This window comes from Terrapene carolina, unplaced genomic scaffold (genome assembly GCF_002925995.2).
Source record: "Terrapene carolina triunguis isolate 2854851 unplaced genomic scaffold, T_m_triunguis-2.0 Scaffold88, whole genome shotgun sequence".
NCBI classification, from domain to species: domain Eukaryota; kingdom Metazoa; phylum Chordata; order Testudines; family Emydidae; genus Terrapene; species Terrapene triunguis.
In genome coordinates this window covers 8,537,403-8,555,582 of record NW_020664439.1, presented here as the reverse complement: position 1 = coordinate 8,555,582, position 18,180 = coordinate 8,537,403, and the positions used below count along the sequence as shown (strand labels likewise).

General features: G+C 40.7%; 1 protein-coding gene across 1 annotated transcript in view; it reads left to right on the top strand.

The window, feature by feature from the left end:
* Nucleotides 1–1,597: 1,597 nt before the first annotated feature.
* The window catches only part of PIK3CB (phosphatidylinositol-4,5-bisphosphate 3-kinase catalytic subunit beta), a 213,856-nt gene continuing 197,273 nt past the window's right edge, over nucleotides 1,598–18,180 (top strand). Inside the window, exon 1 of the mRNA XM_026650133.2 lies at nucleotides 1,598–1,886. The gene's annotated coding sequence lies outside the window, so the exon portion shown is untranslated. The remainder of the gene's footprint in view (nucleotides 1,887–18,180) is intronic.

Here is an 18,180-nt window from a genome sequence, read left to right as displayed (position 1 = left end):
CTCCTGGCCTTCCCTCTGCAGACAGCCTCCAGTCTGTAGCTGCCAAGATTTGTGCAGCTCCCTGGGATGTTTTAGGCAAATTTAATGAACTGATTTGCATATTTGTAAATAACTTGTCTATGACCATAGACCAGGGGTCGGCAACGTTTGGCACGCGGCTCGCCAGGGTAAGCACCCTAGCGGGCCGGGCCAGTTTATTTACCTGCTGACGCGTCAGGTTCGGCCAATCGCGGCCCCCACTGACCGCGGTTTGCCATCCTGGGCCAATGGGGGCAGCGGGAAGCTGCGGCCAGCACATCGCTCACCCGCGCTGCTTCCCGCCACCCCCATTGGCCCGGGATGGCGAACCGCGGCCAGTGGGGGCCGCGATCGGCCGAACCTGCCGCGTCAGCAGGTAAATAAACTGGCCCGGCCCGCTAGGGTGCTTACCCTGGCGAGCCGCGTGCCAAACGTTGCCGACCCCTGCCATAGACTCTGATTTGTGGTCAATATGTCCATTTCTGAGCAATGGCACAAAACTTGGTATCTTTTAGGCTGAGGTAGGTAGGAGTGCAAGATACAGGATGCTCAGCAGTCTCAGCCCAGTCTGCTGTTTGCCTGATTCTCTTACCCTCATGACAACACTTCCTCTTCCTGGTAACATAGTGCCCTCTATTGACTTGAAGCTGAGCCGGGTCTGTGGCCCTCCCAGAATTTCATGTGACCCAGTCCTTTCCACCCAGCTCATTTGAGGAAAGAGGATGTACCCATCCAATGATGAACCAACAGCTTCATTGCAATATTTAGGATTTTAATTTGAAAGAAACTGAGGGAGAGGGAACTAGAACTTGGGTGGTGTTTAATATAATTTGATGTTAAAAACGTTGATAATGGCACATTATGATTGAAAATGTAGTAAAAATAAACTCAGGAAAGGTTATGATTTCCCATGGCAACTGTAACTCCCTCCTGGCATGCATGCAGCAATTTGTACTATGGTATACGCTATTAAACTTCCTAGAGAGTTTACCTTTGGACTGAGAATAACTGCACGCACACAGCTAAAGACACACAATCAGACTGAAGGTAAAGTTCTGAAAAACTGTAAGAGCCTGAAAATTAAAAGTTGAAATGAAAGGGCCTCGCCTCCTCAACCATAACTTTAGCACCACTGCCCGATTGCTTTGTCCGCAGAAGCTCCAGAGTGAAAGAGAATCTTGTAATCACTCAAACTGCAACTGTTATCCCATCTGTTTTAATCAGATTTTAATTTGAAGCCCATAGTAGTTACTTAATTGATTTAAAGAAAGTTTTGGTTCAAAATATCAGTGCATTTTGGCTCTTGTGTACTTGGAGCAGCCTTTGTTTTAAGAGTCTGTGTATGTGCATGGGTGTTTGTGTACAACACTGCTGAAAATATTAATTCAGCACAGCAGTTCTACCTTTGTATTCATCAAAACAGGAAGTCAGTCTGTTCACAGTCATTCTATCTTTCCAACACCCTCCCCCTGCCAGCCAAGAGGAGGAGTTTACTCATTACATACCAGTCACTGGCAGATCCCATCTTTTATTTAGGCGTTCTGAAGGCTGACAGAAGCATTCTGTTTCAACAGGAGCTCAGACCTTTTTCAGCTTTTATTTGCTCACTTGGTAGAAATCTGAGAGGGAAAAGGTTCACCCTGTACCTTGGATTGATACACCGTGGGAGACTGAAGGACTAAAACTTCAAGGGGAATTGGGTGTGCTGCAGGAACATGACGGAGGAATGAAACGCCAGCTGGGCTGATAAGTGGAGCCTCTGTGTAATTTACGTGTGTGTTTGTGGAAACCTGGCCAGAGAACACACACAAACTAGGACAGCTACGTCCCACCTTCCTAGAGGATCTGATCCAGAGACCGGAACAAGGGTAGGAAAGCAGGTTTTTCCCCCTCCCCTCTTTACAAAAAACAAAACAAAACAGGCTTTCGGAGTGATTGTTCATCTATTTATAAAGTGTTACATCAGCTAGCCAGGAAATTGTGTCTCCTCACCTCTTGTAGCCTTGTTTTCAAAAGTTTCAGCCTGACCTGATTTTCGCCGTGGTTTATGTGCTTAAATTTACAGAGAGACGAGATACTTTGCTAGGAGTTAAGTAGGTGGTGAGGAGCTAGGACTATAATAAACTGGGAATGAATTGATTTTTGCCAGCTGAGTTTGTGTCTATAGAAGCAAAATGTTTTAGATGAGGGGAGAGGAGATGAATGTTGTTAACACTTCTAGAAAGAAAATCACTGGTAATGCACTGTTTTGCTGAATATTGATTGAAAAATTCTTAAATTGTTAAAGCCAGAAAGAGTAAAGAGATTGAATTCAATCTGGATGGGGTATTAAGTACTTAATAGCTGAGAGATTTGAGATTCTTTTATTTAAAAGACTTCCTGAGCTTTTTCATTTTTTATGGTCCGTTGTTAACACGTTCTGGGAACCAACTTCTGGCCAACAGTATGATTATTCTGACTAGTGCAGAAATGAAGGAGATGGCACTGACTTTCCATAGTTGTTTTAATGCCTATGAAAGCCCTGGGATTTCACCCGCATTACAGGCACCACCCAAGGCAGAGTGCAGAAGCAGAACTGCCATATGGCCTGATCCTGTTCCCATATCATCAACAAAACTACCATTGATTTCAATTGGAGGAGAATTGGGCCCCCTTTTGTAGCCTGCCTCTCCTCCCACCCTCATGTGTGGTCTCCCTACTTGATAGCCCTGCATCCATGGATGGCTTTTCTTATCTTGTTAGCAATCTGCTCACTCAGTTTCCATTCAGTGGATGTCAATTGTATGAGTTCCTGATTCACACCCTCAGGGATATAAATCCACTGCAGGCGCCTCTGTGGTTCTTGGGCAGGCGGGGGGCACAAGTCCAAGGGACCCACCAGAGCTATTGCGCCCATAAGGGAAGAGTCAACAGCTTCAAGAGATGTCCTGTAAGGCGGTGGTGGAGGAGAAGCAAGACAAGAGGGGGGCACCCTTGGGGAAAGCTGCCAAATTGCCACCTTCACTGCAGGAAGCCCCCACCACCCCGTCTGGGCATGTGGAACAGTGACTGGCAGCACCTTCAAAGTCCCACCCATCTGTCAGCTTCTGCTCCTCCTGCTGTCCTCCAATGTGGGTTAGGGCCTTCAGGGCAGGTATGGGGAGGGGAAGAATGTCCTGCTCACTCCCTTCATCAGTTAAACTATGTCCTAATTTTCTCTAGTGTTATCTGTTTCCTTAAACATTTTCCATATTTACTGTCCAAAGCTATAATCCGTAGTTCTTTAGTAACAGAAAGCATTTAATGTTGCTTGCTTGTTTTCTTTAGCATACCCAGGTTTTCTCTGGATATCATCACTTTCCATGTTTCCTTCCCAGCTAAACTTCTCACTGGGCCTAGCCCAACTCTCACATTGTCTCAGGATGTGACTCCTCATGAAAGCATCCAATCAATAACCTGTGACTCAGTTTACCCAGCAGGCCAGACTCCCTCCCAAATAGACCTCTGACTCCTAACCGGCCAGAAGAGATTCTTGCTGTAATGTGTCCCTTTCAGGCACTACATTGTGTTGAGAGGTGTAGCATGCTGCAGGTTATTTTAGTTGAAGAGCTGTTAAAGCATGAAGCAGATTGCTGAGAGTCTGCTTATATACACCTCTACCCCAATATAACGCTGTCCTCGGGAACCAAAAAATCTTACTGCGTTATAGGTGAAACCACATTATATCGAACTTGCTTTGATTTACCGGAGTGCGCAGCACCGCGCCCCCCCCCCCCCCGGAGCACTGCTTTACGGCGTTATATCCGAATTTGTGTTATATCGGGTCGCGTTATATCGGGGTAGAGGTGTATATAGTTTACTTCTTGTAACCATTACATCCTGCAAGAGAGCTCATAAAACTTCAGTGGCACTACATTTTGGGTATGCATTTCCATGTAATTGGGGCCTGTATTAAAATGATGCTTTGTAGGTGATGTATCAGTAGCTGGTTTTATACCTAAACCTAAAAAACAATATGCCAGTGCTTGGTGATGTCAGGACAATTTGTCATGTTCCCTGTTAACTTTGGTCCCATGTGGAGAATAAGAGTAGGCAAGCTCTGAAACTGAGCTGTCAGCCAGCAAGGGTCAGGTCCACGGGCTGAAGAAATGCCCCGGGAAAAGGAAGTTGAAGTGCAGCAACTGAGCTCCTTGCTATCCTTCATCTTACCTTTGCACAAGTACCAGTTTTTTGGTGGGAGCTCACACTTAATATCCCCATTGCTGGACTCCCTATCTCTTTCTAATGCGGTTGGCTCCACAGTTGGCCGCAGAAGTCTCCGGGACTTCAGGGGCAAGAGTGGTCAGGCATGGAGGTTGGGGTTTTTTTGTTTTGTTTTGTTTTTTAATTTAGAAATTAAAATAATTTTTTTTTGTCTGAATTTTTTTAATGAAAATTCAAAAAACCAAAACTTTTGATTCAGAATGCTTCCGCAGTGCCTCCTGGGAATTGAGTTTGGGTGATTCATTGCCCCATTCTCTTCTATGGGGCAGGCTCCCTAACCAGACTTCATCTCCCAGGCTGCACTGTGGTCTCCCATCTTGGTGAATCACTCCAGTATCATGGGAGTCCCTGACCGTGGTGCATCATAGGAAGTGTAGTCCAAGTAGGGATCTGACTCAGAGGGGCATGAGGACTCCCATGTGGAACCACAGCAGCATTTCCCAGAGTGAAGTGTGTTGGTTTTCAGCATGATGTTTTGGTTGAAAACAGAAAATGTCTCAGTTTTTGAGTGTTTGGTTTTTCAACATAAAGTCAAAATTTTCTGCCGTAAGTAGAAACTTTTCATGAAAAACATTGTTTTGTCATGCTCAATTTCCCATTCAAAAAACCATTTCAATTGAAGTGTGTTTTTTGTTTTTTTGTTTTTTGGACTAGCTCTAGTAAAGAGCCATAGAGAAGCCAGTGCTGTAGGGGGATAGAAAGACCTACCAGTGAAACGTTCCCTGCCATGTTATCCTAATGTAGAACTTCCTTCCACAGGACTAGGAAGCTTGCGTGGGCCTTAAGATATCACCCTACAAGACTCTGCTTTGAGTAAGTGGCCCCTTTCGTACGCTGCTAGTGTTAGCACCTGTGCAGTCCAGTTCACAAGCCAAGTTGATTTTGCACACTCATGAGACACACATTCAAATGCAATGTTTTGAGAACCAGGAGAAAGATAAGCCATGACATTGTACATTATATCAAGTTTCATCCTTGGCTTGATCTGTCACAAATAATGTATGCTCTGTCATTTCAGCTTCCCTACTTCTAGCGTAGATTTCTCTCCTCTTTCATGCAGTGCTGCTTTAACAAAAAGGAAAGTCTGTGGTGGATAGTAGTAACAAGTAGCTTTTTAGATCGGTCTATGAGAATCTCAAGTTAGGCTTGCCAAATATTAATGTGGATATCTCTAGCATCTGGCACCGAGAGAGGTTAGAGACAGGATACTGGATAGATGACCTCAGATCTACTTCAGTATGGTCATTCCTATCTTCCTGTGTGCTGAAAGGTTTGCTCTGCCACATATTTCTCCATAGGGTGGAACTTTATTTTAAAGATATTGTAAAAATATAAATAACCTTCTGACCTTTCTCACTTCCATTTTTTCCTCTACCTTATTCACCATTTCCTCTCCCTCCTGCTCACACTGCTATTTACATAAACACTGATTGAGATACGCTAACCTACTATCCACTATTTCCATGCTAATGTAACTGAGAGAAGAAAGGAATTTGCTGAACATTGCTGCTAGTTCTTCCCAACACCCTATATCTCGCAGCAGTTAAGCCCTGATTTTTCACAGGTGCTGAGTTCCCATAGACATCATTGGAGTGATGGGTGCTCAGCATGCTGAAAATCAGAACCATAATGTGGCTAAGGAGCAGGGCTTGCTCCAGGAACCAGCTTAACAAGCAGGTGCTTGGGATGGCCAAGGGAGAGGGGCGGCACCTGCAGCAGTTCGGGGGCGGCAGGTCCCTCATTCCCTCTAGGAGCGAAGGACCTGCTGCTGCCGATCGCGACTTTTTTTTTTTTTTTTTTTGCTTGGGGCGGCAGAAATGCTGGAGCCGGCCCTGCTAAGGAGTCACCGTCAACTAGGAGCCCCAGTTATAAGCACAGTTGACTTTAATTGTGTAGTCTTAGGCATCAAGAGAGTGATTTTCAAACTGCAGGCATGGGCCACGAAGTGAGTTACACTTGTCAAGGGAGCCCTTAAGATAAAGAGATAGGATTTGTATTTAGGATCCACAAATAGAGTGATTCTCTATATTTTCTGTATATGTGACCTCAGTTTTACTTCTTGGGGAATTTTTAAAAAAATATATCTTTGTGTAATCAATAGAAACACTGTGGGCATTGAAACAGCTGTGGGGAGATTGTTTATGAAGTATTAATTATTTTCAGGTAGCTTGGAATATGTAGTATGCTTAGCATACATTGTATGATTACCATAACCAGTCTTGCAGGGGATGATAAGCCGAACAGCCATCACTTCTACTTTTGAAGTATTGCTGGAGGTTTTTTATTTTAGTTTTTTCATGTGAAAGGCTTCCTCACTGAGATTAAAACATTCCCCCCTCCCCACACACACAACAGTGACCTAAGGCTTACACTATTACATCATCATTTTGCGGGTGACTTTTTTGTCTTATATAATCCCATTTTTTTTCCATTTTAAACTCAGCTACCAAGATCAGTGCTCTCACCCTGCATTCTAGAAGGCAAGGTACCATAAACAGACAATAGAAAGTTAGCATATGTTAGCTCACTACCCCTTAAGACTGAGAACATCACTTCTGTTAAATCACAGGAATTAAGATTTTTTTTTTTTTTTTTTGTCTTGGACTTCACATAAACACCATCTTTCGGAGCTGTGACCAGGAGGAGAACTATTTCATCTGGGTTCTGTATTGTCTTTGAATATGTAAAGAAGCAGTCTGTACCATGGAGGTATATTTTTCGAGTGGTGGTAATCTTTGAAGGTCTGATCTGCATATTTATGAGCAGATTGCCCCTCTGATCTGCCTACAACCTCCTCTGTTCAGGTTATGCATGGCTGTGACACAACTTTGTTGGCGGGACCATGGTAGGCCAGCATATGTGTGTTCATTACACAGTTTTTGCAGCACTGATGTACACTTATTTGGGGAGAAATGATGCTTGGCTCTGGCCTGGAACCAGAATCTAGTCTAAAATGAAAGATCTAACAGATAACCTAACTCATCCCATTGTCTCCTGGGAGATTCAGCAGGTCACACCCAACTGTGAGCCGCCTTCTGCATAGCACTGTGTAAAATTACCTACTGATGGCATCCCAATGGACCCACATCTTGTAAAAATGGACAAATAAATAGGAAAATAGCATAGAAAAGTGAACATAGTGATAGTTCAACAATCTACAGCATCGGTTTAAAAATTCCAAGAGAAAAGGGATTCTTCTCAAACAGTACAAGTAGAAGATTACTAGCTCACACAAAACAAAAAATTCAGAGATTTGTGGAATTGTGACACCAGAAGACTGCTCTTCAGCATCTATCCCGCCTCTCCCATTTTTCTTCTTTTTTAAATGGCTTATTAGCATATGGGGGTGTTAAAATTGTGAGAACCTCTCTCTTTTTTTTTTTTCCTCTCCTTTTTTCTCCATGAGAGAGTGGTGTTGGCAATGGGATTGTGAGATCACAGGAAATTAATCTCTCCTCAGTTAGTTTACTGTCATCTCATTTGTTGATGTCAAGTGAGGCAGGGAGGCTAGACACAGACAAACATACTGGCTTTGGCTGTTGTATATTGGGAATAGTAGTAACCTCTATAGAGCAGGGTGAAATGCATCTTCCTTTATAACCCCATCATTGCTCTTTTTCAGTCGCTTAGAGCTCTCTCAAAACAAATTATTTGGGGGAGGGGGCTAAAATTTTCTTCACTTGGTCTCACTGTGGAGATGGATTTTATTTTTGGTTCCAGCAAACTCTATTCAGCCTTTTTTCTTCTTTTTCTTTGAGTACAGATAGCTTGTTTAACTTGATATCTACTCAGATGGAAAAACACAGCTTATCCCAAACCAAATTTAAACATAGCTTCAGTGCTTTAAATGGACAGGGTCAATAGCATGGCCTACGCAAAGTGATGATATATTTCAGCTCCACATGCTCCTGCTACCGCCCCTCTCCCCATCATTTCTTTTAACCAGCTGCACAAAAAAATGAGGCTATGGAAATAACCACCTGTGTTCCCTTACTTTGATATGCACCCACCATCAGAGTACTGCATAGATTTAAATATACAAAAGGTATCTTGCTCAGCTTGATTTTTTTTTTAGTCTAAGGAAGACTTGATTTACAAATACATTTCTGAAAATCTAGTACCCATTCATTGTGTACCCTCTTTGTGACCTCTGATCTCAGCAAATAATACTGCATGTAGCTTTTAATTAAAAATACCAATTAAGCAGAATAAGGAGATTACATAGGACAACTTGATGATGTCAGTCTATTACTGGGCTTCCTCCTAGAGCATAACAAATGTGAGGAATCATAGAAACGTAGGGCTAGAAGGGACCTCGAGAAGTCTAGTCCAGCCCCCTGTGCCATGGCAGGATCAAGTAACCTAGACCAGGGGTCGGCAACGTTTGGCACGCGGCTCACCAGGGTAAGCACCCTGGCAGGCCGGGCCAGTTTTATTTACCTGCTGATGCGGCAGGTTCGGCCGATCGCGGCCCCCACTGGCCGCGGTTTGTCGTCCCGGGCCAATGGGGGTGGCGGGAAGCGGCGCAGGCGAGCGATGTGCTGGCTGCGGCTTCTCGGTTTCAGACCAATTCTCCAAGTTGTCAAGGTCACTTTGAATTTTAAACCTGTCCTCCAAAGTGCTTGTAACCCCTCCCAGCTTGGTGTCATCTGCACATTTTATAAGGATACTCTGTACTCCATTATCAAGTCATTAGTAAAAATATCAAATAGTACCGGACCCAGGACCAACTCCTGCGGGATCCCAGTAGAAAAACCCTCCCAATCTGACAGCAAACCATTGATAACTACTCTTTGAGTGTGGTCTTTCAATCAGTTGTGCACCCACCTTATAGTAAATTTATCTCGACCACATTTCCCTAGTTTGCTTATGAGAATGCCATGCAGAAGTATGCCAAAAGCCATACTAAAATCAAGGTGTATCACATTACTGACTCCTTCTCTCCCCCCCCCCCCAATCCGCTAGATCAGTAATCCTATCAAAGAAGGAAATTAAGTTGATTTGGCATGATTTGTTCTTGACAAAAGCATGCTGACTATTCCTTATAACCCTATTATACTCCAGGTGCTTACAAATTGATTGTTTAATAATTGGCTCCAGTAACTTTCCAGCTCCTGAAATTAGGCTGACTGGTCTCCAATTCCCTGTGTCCTCCTTGTTACTCTTTTTAAAGATAGGTGCTATGTTTGCCCTTCTCCAGTCTTCTGGGACCTCTCCAGGCATTCTCAAAGATCATTGCTAACGGTGCTGAGATTGCTTTGGCTAGTTCTTTAAGGACCCTAGGTGAATTTCATCAGGCCCTGCTGACTTGAATACATCTAACTTATCTAAATATTCTTCAACCTGTTCTTTCCCTATTTTGGCTTGCATTCCTTCCCCTGGTTGTCAATATTAATTGTGTTGAGGATCTGGTCATCATTAACCTTTTTAGTGAAGACTGAAGCAAAATAGGCATTAAACATCTCTACCTTCTTAATGTTATCCATTATTAGCTCTCCTTCCCCGCTAAGTAGAGGACCTACACTTTTCTTCATCTTTCTCCTAATGTATTTAAAGAACCTCTTCTTATTGCCTTTTATGTCCCTTGCCAGGTGTAAATCATTTTGTGCCTTAGTTTTTCTGATTTTTGTCCCTACATGCTTCTGCTTTTTTTCTCTACTCCTCCTTATCAATTTATCCATGTTTCCACTTTTTGTAGGATTCCTTTTTGATTTTCAGGTCATTAAAGAGATCCTGATGGAGCCATATTGGTATCTTACTATTCTTCCTCTCTTTCTTTTGGATTGGAATTGTTTGAATTCAGTTCTGAATTTAATATTGTCTCCTTGAGGAACTGCCAGCTCTCATGAACTCCTGTTTCCCTTAGATTTTCTTTCCATGGCACCTTACTTACCAGTTCTCTGAGTAAGAGTCTGCTTTGTTGAAGTCCATAGAAATGATCAAGGTATTCTCTAAACTTTGTCTATTTTATAGAATACGAAAGGAATTGAATTACCTTTAAGCCGCAGCTCAACTCTCAAAATGATAGAGACTTCCTGCTGAGACTTTTGGGCTCTGAACCTTAATTGATTCCATGATGAACTTTCCTATAGTTACCTTAAGTGATGTTTACAGTGCTTCCTTTCTTTTAGTGTCAAATATCCAGTTACCAGAAACCTTAATTAAAGCCACCACACAGAATAGGTCAGATGCTCACCTGGTATTATACTCTAGTTCAGGGGTAGGCAACCTATGGCACGCGTGCCAAAGGTGGCACGCGAGCTGATTTTCAGTGGCACTCACACTGCCCGGGTCTTGGCCACCGGTCCGGGGGGCTCTGAATTTTAATTTCATTTTAAATGAAGCTTCTTAAACGTTTTAAAAACCGTATTTACTTTACATACAACAATAGTTTAGTTATATATTATAGACTTATAGAAAGAGACCTTCTAAAAACGTTAAAATGTATTACTGGCACGTGAAACCTTAAATTAGAGTGAATAAATGAAGATTTGGCACACCACTTCTGAAAGGTTGCCGACCCCTGCTCTAGTTCACTCTAGTTGAACTATGCCAGTTTATATATATCAACTGAAGAGCTGGACCAAAGACTGCTCTTTAAAATAGTAATGATCAATTTTATACTGACAACACTTTGTATTTTCAAAGCACTGAATAAATATTAGGCTGACTGTTAGTTAATTATTGTAATATTCATTAGAGGAATTTGTACTTGTTTGTTTTTGTGATGGGAAGATAAGAACCTCCTAAACATGCCATATATTTTTGCTGTTAGAATTACTGGACAGGTATTCTAGTTTGTGTGAGGAATGTGTGAATTATGACCTAAACCTGAACAGAATTTTTGAGGTTGGGATAACTTTCCCTACATGATCACAAGTTTTCATTTTGGTGCACCTCTGCACTTTCTGCTTGAAAGAGATGCTGGGAACACCAAAAATTTCAGAGTGTGCTAGTTTTCATAAGATTTCTGGCATAATTGTGCAGACTCTGAATGTGTTTCGCTGAATAGTCCCATTTCTGGGTGCTTTCTTTGCTTATAGGAACTGAGCATCCAGATTTCTTAAGGTTCACTTGTCACCTGTTTGTACCGATGTAGTGTGATCATTTTATAAACCAGTATGAAAGTTCCTTATTTTTCTGACAATCAAAGGTACAGTACAGTAGATGTCATTTTAAAAAAAGACTGCTTGGTCATTGCTACAAGTTGAAAACAACTATTTCAATTACAAACATGGGTTAGAGTCTTAGTTACATAATTTTAAAAATCCATCAAATTCCAGGGCTGCAATTGGTGCAGTTTTGTGTACTGGGGGAGCTTTATACTATCTTCCCATTTCCCTATGATTCTGCAGCCAGTTCAGTATGCAGCATGGTTTAAAGCAGTCTAAGGACTGCAGTAAGTTGTGCTTATTGGTAATGGCTCCTGGGGTTGGGGGTGGTGGGAGGCATTTCACAGCTGGAAATTGTCAGAGCTCAGTAGCACTTTGGCCACACCACCTTGCCTGGACATATCTCCTATGCTATGGCCTGCTTTTCTGCTTTTTATTCTTCCTTTTTATTGTGGGCATAAATAAATGGTAAAATTAAGATTACATGAGGTGCAAAGAAAATATTAATGTAATTGGTGGGGGAAGCAGTCACATGGGTCACAGCTGGATAAAGAATACAGTGTAAACAACATATGAAACAAATGGGATTGCATGAGATCTTAATGAGAGAAGTTCTGGAGGGCATTTGGTTTTTTAATGCAGTTCCCAATTTAAGCATTAACTTTAAAAGGTAGATATGTGCTCATATATCTGTCATATGAATCGTTCATAAAATAGTCATTTTTTCCATGAGTAAGACTTTGTTCCTCTTCCTGGTCTGCCATAGCCAATATTTCTAAGTAATTATGATTTAGCAGCAACTGTAAGAAAGGCTTTGAACCAGTCTTTTGATTCCATTGCAGCCTCCAGAACTCTGAGCTGGCTGTTCCAGAGGCAGCATACCACTCAGTGATTAATAAAACTTGTGGGAACGGGCATAGCAATCACAGCCTCATGTGTTATTGGAAATATTGATTTACTGCAACTGTTGGACCAGCAGAATGATACAGGATCATACAGCACCTCTGGACAGTGCACCAGGTTCATAGCTAATGATGTAGTGTTCAGAAAATAATGTAATTAAGAAAGAAATTACTACCTGACAAGTAGTCTGGAATGCTGGTCTGAGTATCTGCTCTTTTCCACAGCACCAGGGAGTAATGGAAGTTTGGCTGTTAACCAGAAACTCTAGTGTGGTTTTCAAGTTCGTACTTAGTTCATCTAATGATTTTTTTTTTTTTTTTTTTTGGAGGTGGAAAGGGGGGTTGGGCGGCTTTTCTTTAGACTAAAGAACTTCAGCTGAATGTAAGATTCTTTTTACTGATATAACAAAAATCATTTGATACCAGTTTTAAAACTTACACCAACAAAAAATTGGAAAAATAACTTGACAAATGATGGACCTCTGCCAAATACCTTTCAAAAGTTCATATTTAGCTGGCCAGTTTGGATAAAAGAACTGGAAAGAAATTAAGTTAGTACTTTAATAAAAGTCCTTTTAATATCATTACAATTATATCAGATAGGAAAAACTGAGTGGGGGGGGGGGGAAAGGAAAAGTGTAGCCAACCTAGATAGCAAGGTTAGTTAAAAAGCTGGAATGAACTGGAACACAGTAAGATGCACAATATCTGACATGAACAGAACACATACTCTGGTTTGGAAAGACCATTGGACCCAGTGGGACTACTCCCGTGTATGAAGTTATTCACATGTGTTTGCAGTTCTGAGGTCTAAATGTTCAGAATTTGAGACAACTGATATTTTTATATGCAGTAATAATGCAGATTACTATTCAGGATACTCATTATCCAGAATGTTTATCCATCATGGAATCTTTTTATTTGGACTATAAGGGCTTCGTAACTGAAAGCAATAATGATAAAGTTGCCATAGAGACATTCATTCTGATTTTAGTAGACTTAAATGATCAGCCTTATCGTAGTTATGTAATGTGGTGTTAATGTAGATTTTTTTTTTTTGCACTTGGCAAATGTGAATTGGTCGTTTGCTGCTGAATGATGCAATGAACCAGTAATGTTTATTCAGTTAGGCAGGATGCTGCTTCGGTCAGTAGTAAACATAAGTAGAAGAAAGAATTAGAAGTTCATCTTTGGGATAAAGGTTGGGAGGTCAGTGTTATGAACATTGTTATGAACAATGTTATGACAGCTGCTATATCTAACAGTCTGTAAGAAACTCCACAGGTGCAACTCAGAATGTCATAACACTTGTATACAGGAGCGGTGCCAGGGTTATTGGCGCCCTAGGCGGGGGTCCTTCCGCGCTCCCGGTCATTGTCGGCAATTCTCCGGCGGGGGGGGGGTGTCCTTCCGCACGCCCGGTCTTCGGGGCACTTTGGTGGCGGGTCCTGGAGCGAGTGAAGGACCTGCCGCAGAATTGCCACCGAAGACCTGGAGTGCGGAAGGACCCCCCGCCGCTGAATTGCTGCCGAGGACGGCAAAATGCCACACCCCCAAATCCTGGCGCCCTAGGCAACCACCTAGGTCACCTAAATGGAAGTGCCAGCCCTGCTTGTATACATACATGGAATATGTATAATTGAATATCAATGCCATGAATTAACATTCTGGAGGTGGGATTTATTCATACTTTGTCCAGAAGAATTCCTTTCCAAAAGGTTTATTTCAAACTAGATGTTTAAAATATGGCAGGAGTTTATTCTTTAGAACCACAAAACTAAAGTTTCTTTCAGGTGTATTTTATCAATGCCAAGAAAACTATATTACAATTATGAAAGTATCCTGATAGTTAAAATGCTGCAGAGGGATCGGCACACTGTAGAGAAATACGGTACTTACATGTCATAATGAAAAGCACAAAGCATCTTTTCTTATGTTCTTCTGTATTACTAGTGTCATTTAACTTTTACACAGTATGATAGCCCTGCCTCTTTATTAGATAGTAAGTAGTTTCCATATAGATTTTTTGTTATCCTTTGAGGAAAGATCTCACCTGTTCTTTAGTGACAATTTAAAAAAAAAATCTTCAATAAGATCAGTGTGGCCAGCCTACTACAGAACCATAAGCTGCAGAGGGGGAAAAAAATAGCATTGAAGGTCAATTTTGCAATCTATATTTATGGAAACTAAGAAAAGGGCAACAGAGCATCCTTAGAGCCCTGCAAATTTGCAGATATCTGCAGATATCCACGGATTGCGGATCAGATGTGGATAAAAATTTTGTATCCATGCAGGGCTCTAAGCATTGTTTAGCACTGGGGGACACATAGACAAGATGATTAACAAAGCAATGGTATGGCAAGGAGCAAAATTGACAAGTAATAGTATAGCAATGTGTATTGGAGCACTGTTAACCCCTGAAGTGCTTTGGAATTTACTATGACATGAACTCTTATATTATCTGCCTTCAAGGTACACAGGTACAATTCACATTGAAGTCATTCACAGAATTGTGACTTATTGAATCTGAGTCCTGAACTGGGCCCAGCAAATAAGCAAATAAATAGTGTAGCTATGATGCGTCAGAACGAGTTTACTTTAAAAGGTTACCCTGACTGCTGTTGGGAAATAAGAAGGGGTCTTAATTTGGGATGTCAGAAAGATCCAGTCCAAGGACCATTTACATTTTCATATTTGAGTAGATGTTGTTGGACCCTAAGTTATGAAAGATATGTAGAATGCTTTTTGAGTCAGTCTGAAGCATTTTGAGCAGTCAGTGAGTCTAAAGCATTTTTCTTCATTATGGACTTTTCAATGAAAAAATTTCTGAGAATTTGATCATTCAACTATCACTCCATCGGTTGGCTTCTAAACAAAGGATAAGTAAGTTTGTGTGATATGTTTAAGCACAAACACACATACCCTTGAGTCCAAATACTAAATGGTTTAGCTTAAAATCAGTTTTAGGGACTTATTCTAAGCAGGAAATGTCATGTTTATATTTTAAATTTGCATCCAAATCACATATATTTAAACTGATATGCTAACAGGCCTTTTAGTGGATCTCTCCCAAGCAGCTGATAACCAGGATGGACTACTCCATTCACACAGTCTGATTAAAACTCTGATATAGATTTAAGTTAATGAGGGAACATTTAAAGTGGAATAGCCTTCAAAGCAAGGTGGCAGAATCAAGTAAAACTATTGTATTTAAGCAAAAACTGGATGACTATGTAGAAATTGAGTTTAAAAGGTACTAGGTCTCAATGCAACTCCCACTGAAATATGAGTCTTTACGGTGGCTTAAAAGAGAATTTGAATGGGCTAAGTTTTGTGTTTGCAAGTAGCCAACCTCCCATTCCAGGGTAAGCAGGGACTCTCCCTGATTCTTGTTTTGTTTCTTCCTTCATCCTAGGCTGAGTGTTGGTTGGGTATGTGCATACTTCTTATTTATTTATTTAGTCTTCCCATTGCACAAACATTAATACAATTTTAAAGGTTAAAATGTACATTTGAAAGGTAAGCCCAAAAATTATATAGGACAGGAGGGACAGTGTTGTCATCAAGCCATTCAGACCTACTTCTGTTCCTGTACAAATACTCAATTATGAATACATGCTTAACCTGTCAGGCACAAATCTGACTCTCCCCTCCCTTACAGCGTTGGAGGAAACATACCAATGAGGTTACATCAATGGGGCACTGGTATAAGAGACTTGGACTGCTAGAGCCTGCTCTTATGATTGAAATAAATAATGAAATTCCCATTAACTTTCATGGCCACAGGTCTGGGACTGAATTGCCTGAATAATCCAATATTTTTAAAACTCTGTGGAAAATAGACTTGCATTTTGGTTTACCCTGACCTTTCCTAGAGTTTCTAACAGAGATCGTGACATAACAAAGTTACCTATAGACTTGAAACTAGTGTAACATGTTGTTATAGATGGATTATGAAAGTGAGAAGTTCTTTCTCAGCTGAAATGCTGGTTTGCTAGAGCAGTGGTCTCCAAAGTGGGGTGCGCAAAAGGGTCCTTGGGGGAAGGAGGAACAACTTTTTTTTTTTTTTTTGCTTCGGCGCGGCAGGGGGTGCATGCTCAAAATTTTTTTACTGATAGGGGTGCGCGATCAAAAAAGTTTGGAGACCACTGTACTAGAGAATGGTGTATATACTTTTGATAGAAAAACTGACCTACAGGAATGCCCTACTTTTCTATTTAATCATAAGTTTGTATTTCTTTGGTAAGCACAAAAAGATTTGAATGAAAATATACATTGATATTTATTTGAGATTAAAATAGGTTTATAAATATATATGTATAGATTCTTATCTTTTAAACCCTATTTTAATTTTAAATAAAAAATACTGGAAATAAATTGAATACCTTTTGTTTGTTTTTTACATTTCTGGAATTAGTTTTCCACAAATATTTTCTCACAGTAATTTCACACAAGTCTAAAAATGTAAAGCCTTCATGAGTGTGAGTTTTATTCATGTAAAGTGTTATATGAAAACATTATTAATGTAGAATTATAAGAGATATTGTTGTTCCCCTCTCTATAGCAATGGTGAGGCCTCAGCTGGAGTACAGGGTCCAACTTTGGGCATCACACTTCAAGAAAGATATTAAAAAAAAATAGAGAGAGTTCAGAGGAAAGCAACAAAATTGATAAGAGGTTTAGAAAGCCTGACCTGAGAGGGAAGGTTGAAAGAATTGGACATGTTTAATCTAAAGAAAAGAAGGATGAGGGAGGACATAACAGTCTTCAAATATGGGAAAAGATTGTTATAAAGAGGATGGTGATCAATGTTCTCCATGTCCACTGAGGGTAGGACAAGTAGTAATTGCTGTCTAAAAACTAAACCTAGGGGTTATAATTTAGATATTACTAAAAGCTTTCCAACTAGAACAAGGGAGGTTATGGAATCCCCATCATTGGAGGTTTTTAAGAGTAGGTTAGAAAACATCTGTCAGGTATAGTCTAAGTAAATTAATCCTGCTTCAGCATGTGGGGATGGAGTAGATGACCCCTTGAAGTCCCTTCCAGCTGCATTTCTATGATTCTGAACAGATATAAATCATCATCAGATTATATTGAAATCTATAGGAAATATTTTGAAAACTGAAGTACATTTTGCATTACAATGTATTTTTTAAATAAATCATGGCTGTTTATATGTTCTCTGTAAATGGTGCCAGAGGGTTAGGGTGTCATTTTCAGGTGTCCAACACCCTTAGCCACTTGAAAATACCACTCCTCTCCATATCCATATTAGAATTTCATTGACTGTTGTCTGAAAATTAGTTGTAGAGCTTTTTGAAGTCATTAAAAGTGGTACCTGTGAATGTCCTTTTTAGTTGGTTCAAGGATAAAGTTAGTGTGTGTTAAAAATTAATGTTTTAACTTAAAGTTAAAATGTAGCATGTTTGTACCAATTCTCTAGTGCCATTAGTAAAAGTGTTAGATTCCAATGGAGTAGTTAGAGGCAGTTTGTGTTCAGTTTTAATGGGATTACGTCAATGTTTTGCTTCAGCAACTCAGTGTAGCTTTATGGCGTGGATCACTGCAGTTGGAACAGGCTCAGCTGACGGCACTGTGATATATATATATACACAACATGGTATATTGATATAAAGCTATAGATAGCTATATAACCCCCCATATATTGGCTGGTATAAAAATAATCACATCATGTCTGCCTTCCATGTTCTTCTTTCCCTAGCAGATCCTCTCAGACAATACAAAATGTTAAGGGACTGCACTGTTGTTTAGGGAATCCTCTGTGCCATTGTAGATAGACAGGCAACTAGACCACCATCATAAAGTTATAATTGCCTTTGAAACTGCATTTGCTTCTGTCATAACTATAAAGGGAAGGGAAACAGCTCTCCTGTGTACAGAGA